Here is a 6348-nt window from a genome sequence, read left to right as displayed (position 1 = left end):
TCAAATTCGAGTGATCTGATTGGCTGCCAATTGTCAATGAACATGGGCTTTGTTTGGAAACCTTCCCAACAGGGAGTCAGTCATTTCCAAAAAGATCTAACATGTTTGTGTTGCACAAGAAGGCAAAGCTTTGAATGATTTATGACAAATTTGATTCACCTTGGGTTCAACCAACATATTCTACAGTATTAAAGTGTCTTTTGCCATTAGAATTGCATCAGTATGGTATTTCTCAATAAAATATAGTTGTCACGCTGACTTCTCGCATGCTGACAGCATCAATTTGGACTAAAGCACTTGAAAATAGAAAGGACAACCATATTCAATGAATTAGATTGTAAAGTATAAAGGACTTGTTTCTTTAGAGACTTGCATAGAGTTTGCATGCCATAATGTTGATTTGAATAATGGAATGAAATATGTCTGCACTCTAATCTTATAAAATAATGGGTTCAGAAAGTATTTCGAAAGTAGCAAAAATATTTTTAATAATCTAAAATACCATATCCATGAATCAGCTTGTCTTTGAGTAAAATTTCGCAGTGTCCTTGAAAAAAATATTCAATGGTGCTTGTCATGGCAGTACTTTTTCTTATCTAGCGCATCAATTCAAAATATGTGTGGAAACTTTTTAGTTCATCTGATTGCTTACTTTTTCGAAGTGGAGCCACTTGTCAAACCTCGCGCGTCTCTGACTAGGGTCTCTAGTTGGTACCAGCAAACAAACGAACCTGCCAGAGCTTGCCTAAACGTTCCCATAGCAGCATAACAAAAGCGCCAAAGAGGCCAGATTATCGTGTTTTCTTTTCCCCTTGAAGCCATAAAATGCTGCCTGGCCAGCCTGATTGCATTACATTATAAATTTGTGTAATTGTAACGACCCAAAAACTACAATAATTACTCGTTACTTGTTCCCTTTTAAGCTTCCAGAATGGCCTTTAAATTTTCGGTAATCTCGTGATTGCTGTGGAACCTTACGGCTCAACAGAAATTGTCATTTATTGCTAATTCCATTTATCATGTTACTATCAAGGAAAGTCAGAGTTGAAAATCTTGCTCTTAACTACTCTGAGGGTGTCCTTGGTTTTAAATCTGATATAGTACTTGCTACTTTATTGTTTACATTTTTTTCAATCAAATTCCGTTGGACTTAAGAGTTGATTCAGTCCAATTGTCAAGAAAGGAAAATCTCTCCGTACATTGACGATGATACATCAAATTTCCAAGGCCTCCTCATTTCCACAACTTAAGGCATAGACCTCTTATAGGGAAGCTTTACCGACTTCATAATGTCTAATACTGGTTTTCCATCATGACTTTTGAGACATTGTTTCAAACCTTCAACCATCATTACCCCATCAAGGGTCCCAATCTTGACTTCTCAAAGTATTATGGTGCAATACACTTTGAACAATTATGCCAAGATTAAATGCCAAGGTTCTTCGTTACTAAAAAAATGCTGAAACGAAATCTTTAGATGATACTCATTAGGACTCCTTGAGACAAAAACACTTTAGAGAAGAATGATGTTGATGGGACAAAAACCATAAAATATTGGTTATATTAAATTCGTGTAAAAGTAATTGTAACGAGTAACGCCATTACATTTTTTTCGAGTAACAGTTGTGTAACGAATTACTATTTTTGACCAAAGTAACTGTAATTATAATTCGTTAATTTTATTGAGGAACGAGTAATGCCCTGTTAATACTGTTTTTCCATCTTGACGTTTGTGACTTTGTATCAACCCTCAACAATCATTTCTTTAGTGAAATATAGTCGCAAAAACCATAAGATATTGGTCACCTCAAATTTTAGTAAAAGTAATTGTAACGAGTAACGCTATTACATCTTTTTTTGAGTAATGGTTGTGTAACAAATTACTATTTTTGACCAAAGTAATTGTAACTGTTATTCGTTCCATTTATTGAGGAACGACTAATGCCCTGGATATGAGGAACCCAATCTCTGTGTTATAGAGAGTTCCCTTAGATTCTGTTCATTTTGAAACTCTGTATTTCACTTCGAAAATTCACCAGTCCTGAAGGACTTGAACCGATACAGAATTTGGATTCCCTGAAATAGTTCAAAATGGTAAATGTGGGCATTGTCGAATAAAGTGCAGCTTCAGTAACATTTATTTCGCGAAATTTGTTGAAATACCAAACATCAACCACATCCAAAATAACTGGACAAAATATCCGTTTCTAGAATCACTTCCCATCCTTGTAACGTAAAAGAGTGAAAAAGGTAAGTAAGTATCAGTTTGGTCAAGAAGCAAAGTCACCCACCCTAAGACATATTTGAGAGTTTTGCTTCTTCGAGGTTTCAGAAATTGTTTGACAAATGCGGTTCGCCTAAGGGAGGAGATTCAAATCACCAATTCATTCAGCAAAACGGCCCTCCTAAATGCGTCCCTCTTGAGAAATGTAAAAATTGTATCACCATGATGGCAAATTATTTGCAAAACTGTTGGTTTTGTTCTCACGTTTGACCTTAAAGCTCAACCCTTGAATTTGCCTGTCCATAATTAGGTCAGTGCTTCCACATCTTGCATATTTGCGCAAATTTTTGGCACTTTTTCCCGCCAACCATCAGGAAGCACTGACTAAGATGGACAGGTCTCCTACAAAGCTAGATTTTAAGGCCAAACATAATAACAAAGCTTACAAATGCAAACAACAAAGGAAATATTTTATCATATTTCTTTAGTAAAGCAATTTATTCAACAATGTGGAGCAGTTGCGTACCCCCAAAACTATTACTTCACGGGTTTTGCACTTCGCTCCATTGAATTTTAAACTAAGGAGTGAAGTTTAGTTACAAGACTCAAATAAAGTCATATTTTGATGCATTCTGCCATAATACTGCCCTACTCTTTTGGCTCAATAGTAGAATACTAATTGCTAAACAAGCCGCTAAATTAAAATTTTATTTGAATTGAAATAAATGGCAAATCAAATATATGCATGGTCCAAGTTGACTAGACATTTTGCTTATAGTTTTGGCCCAATGAATGGCGACAGCTATTTATTTTCCCTATCTCTTCTCAAGGGGAAGGCTCCAGTAGCTGTAGCATGGAGTCCATGGCTGAAGTGGCCCTCGTTTCCAACGTCAGACAACCCAAACGAAATGGGGAAGATGCACGGAAGATTACTAAATAAACTACTGGTAACATGTCATGAAAGCAGTTTCCTTTCCGGACATTATGTGACGCAGGCCACTAGTTATACATAAGATTTTGATAGAATTGGCCCAAAATAATTCAAAACCATTATGATTCAATAAAGAGGAATCGGCCGACGCCCTCTGAAGTGCAGAACCTAGACCATGTATTGTGTAGGGTAGGAAGTTTATAATATGAAGGAGAAAATCCATTCCCGAAATCAGGTTTGCAATTCATTTCGTCAACGGTTTGTCACTCGGCCATCTGGGTGCCAGATTACGTGAGCTCATACATTTTGTAACCTTTTGTTAATATTTGTAATAACAATTTTAATCAACAAATTAACGATGTTAGCTCTCTGATTACCCATGCCCAACATGACCAATCAATACAAATACTATTATACAAGTTCTTGTAACACTACAGTTAAATAAATGGAACGGTCCAAGAGAAGAAGAGTAGCCGAATAACGAACCAGAATCCGGAGTCCATTACTGCTTGAAGGTCTTCTGTCCGCCGCTGCAATTATGGCAATGGCGGCATGACCGGTCTTTGCGGAAAGGATTATGTTGCGATGGATTGCCGCTATGTCCTGTGGCGTAAGTTGAATTTTGCCGAATCATTGCCATACGATGATATCTAATGTCCTGGACCCTAGATATCTTCTTCCAACTCTTGAGGAGGCCCAAGTTTGCGTCAGAATATTCAGCATTACCGCCCGAAGTTCCAGGACTGCCATTTGGTACCCCTGCAGGTTTTGCAGATATTTGCGGTGGTGTCATTTGCTCAAAAAAGGTGGCCAAAATGCTCCGGGTTATTGCTTGTTGACGTTGTTGATGAAGTATGTTGAGAATGTGAGCGAGCCAGACCTGGGTTTGATCGAGTTTCTCAATGAGCTCATCAACGTGGGCAATAGAGACTGATGTTGCAGATAGCAGAGCCCTTACTTGGCGGAAACTTGTAATTGTAGCGTCTATTGAAGAGTACACCCACTTCGACATATTTCCAGTCTGGTTTCAACGAGGTCTTTTAAATGACTGGTAACCTTCAGTGTTGATAGATAAATCCCCGTCTAGACTAGTCTTCATTTGATTGAAAGCTTTTCAGAATTACTTCAAAGAATGGCTTTTGAAGGGCAACAAACTGTGCTTCCCTCGAATAACATTTCATGAGCAATCGACCCATGAATATTGAACAGGATTTAAAACATTTCTAATCTTGTATTTAATGGCCATTGATATTTTTTTCATGAGATTGATAAAAGTTAAGATAATTTTTACTTAACGTTATAAAAGAATGGGTAATAGTACAGCAGGGGGGGCAGGGGGGTACCAGGGGTGGAATCACCAAAGATCAGAGAGAAATGTTTTTGGGGCCACTTGATTGCTATAAATCTTTGAATGATAAAATGCATGAAATGGGGAAACTATTGATACTTGCTCAACTTGGTGTGAGCAAGTAACAGAATGATACCACATTTTTCTGAAAATCCTCAATTTCCAAGGCGTCTAGAAGAAAATAAGTCAACAATCGAGAACTTCTGCAATTATTCCAAAAGGCTACAAATTTAAAGAATGTTTAAGAAGCTTGGGGCAAATATATGTTTTTGATTTGTTCTGGTAAATTCCTCTTTAATAAATGTGCTTTTGTGGCTTGCTCTTTGGCCATAACAACTTACGCTTATTGAGTAGCTATCATGGACTTACAGTATTTCATAAAAGTACAAATCCCAACAACGATATTTCCAAGCAATTTGATTGGTCAAAAGTATGCAACCGTTTCAGGGCAAGCTGATACCGTGTAACAAAAAAGCCTCAGGAACAACCTGATGGCTGGGATGGTTTATCTCGAGGATCCCTTTCTTGACCATCTCTTGTCTCATGGTCTCGTTGTCAATACAATAAGCATGAACCTACAACACACACACACACATAAGAAAAAAGTGGGGATTTAACTTTAAAAGAAACTTGTCCTCATCAGCGTTCACAGACTCACTTTTGTAGTTGGTGATCGGACAACTCGACCCAACGGACAACTTGACTCAGCGGACAACTCGACCCAGCAGCCAACTCGACCCAGCAGCCAACTTGACTCAGCAGACAACTCGACCCAGCAGACAACTCGACCCAACAGACAACTCGACCCAGCAGACAACTCGACCCAGCAGACAACTAATTAAAACATTATCAAACTTGATTTTTACACCTTGATTGATGTAAACATAACTTGCTTTTAAAGATCAAATGGTGAATTGTGTAAATTCTTTAAAATTTTGAAATGTTTTACATCACAGTTCCAAATTTTAGATATTTATTGTTCTGTTGTGGAGGTATTTATAGTAAGGGAAAATATCTTTGGCGAGTATGATGGGGGAGTATGAGTAATGGTAAAAGTAAATTGATATCGGTGACTAGAATATGATTTGATTTGAGTTTTTTTGTTTCAATAATACTTCACAATATCGAGAAATCTAGCCTTTTTCATTACGTTCAAGAGCATTGCTAATAAATGAAATTGACAATAAAAGGTTTGTTATCTCCAAAGTCACTCTGTTGAACAATCATTACAAAAGCATAAGATAAATGGCTGTCTAATAACGACAATTATGCCAAAACATATGATACGGATCTCACAGTAATAAAAGGTTGTAAAGGGCAGGCTCAAAAGTGGAATCTGTGACGTTTCCACCAATGTTTTCCTTGAAATGTATAGTCTTTTTGGACCAATTTTCCAAAGCAACCTGTTTCCGAAAAAAAAGATTAGTTACATTTTAGGCTAGCGTTTTTAGTGTTTTGAACTGCCCGTCTTTCTTTTGTGAGCAACATTTGACCTTTTACTTAAAACTAAATGTGTCTGTTTACCAACTAGAGCGTGGTCATGAGAGAGAGAACACACCCTGATCCAACAGACACTCTTTGTTTCATCTCTTGCGACAGACTTGGAAGAAGCGCAGTAAGCGCACACTTTGGGAAATATTGTTCTCAAGGGAAGTTGCTCACGATATCGTAGAAAAAGAACTACTGAGAAACCCATCCACCCATACCTGCACACATTCCGCAGTTTGTATAAACGACGATCACAATGCTAATGGTGCAATTAGACGAAGACATTTTCAACAATGCAACAAATTTTCTATTCACATCTCACATGCTGACCCTTGTCTCGTTTACACAGCAAAGGCT

The sequence above is a fragment of the Tigriopus californicus genome, chromosome 12 (genome assembly GCF_007210705.1).
Source record: "Tigriopus californicus strain San Diego chromosome 12, Tcal_SD_v2.1, whole genome shotgun sequence".
Lineage (NCBI taxonomy): Eukaryota > Metazoa > Arthropoda > Copepoda > Harpacticoida > Harpacticidae > Tigriopus > Tigriopus californicus.
Note: the sequence above shows the minus strand (reverse complement) of the source record.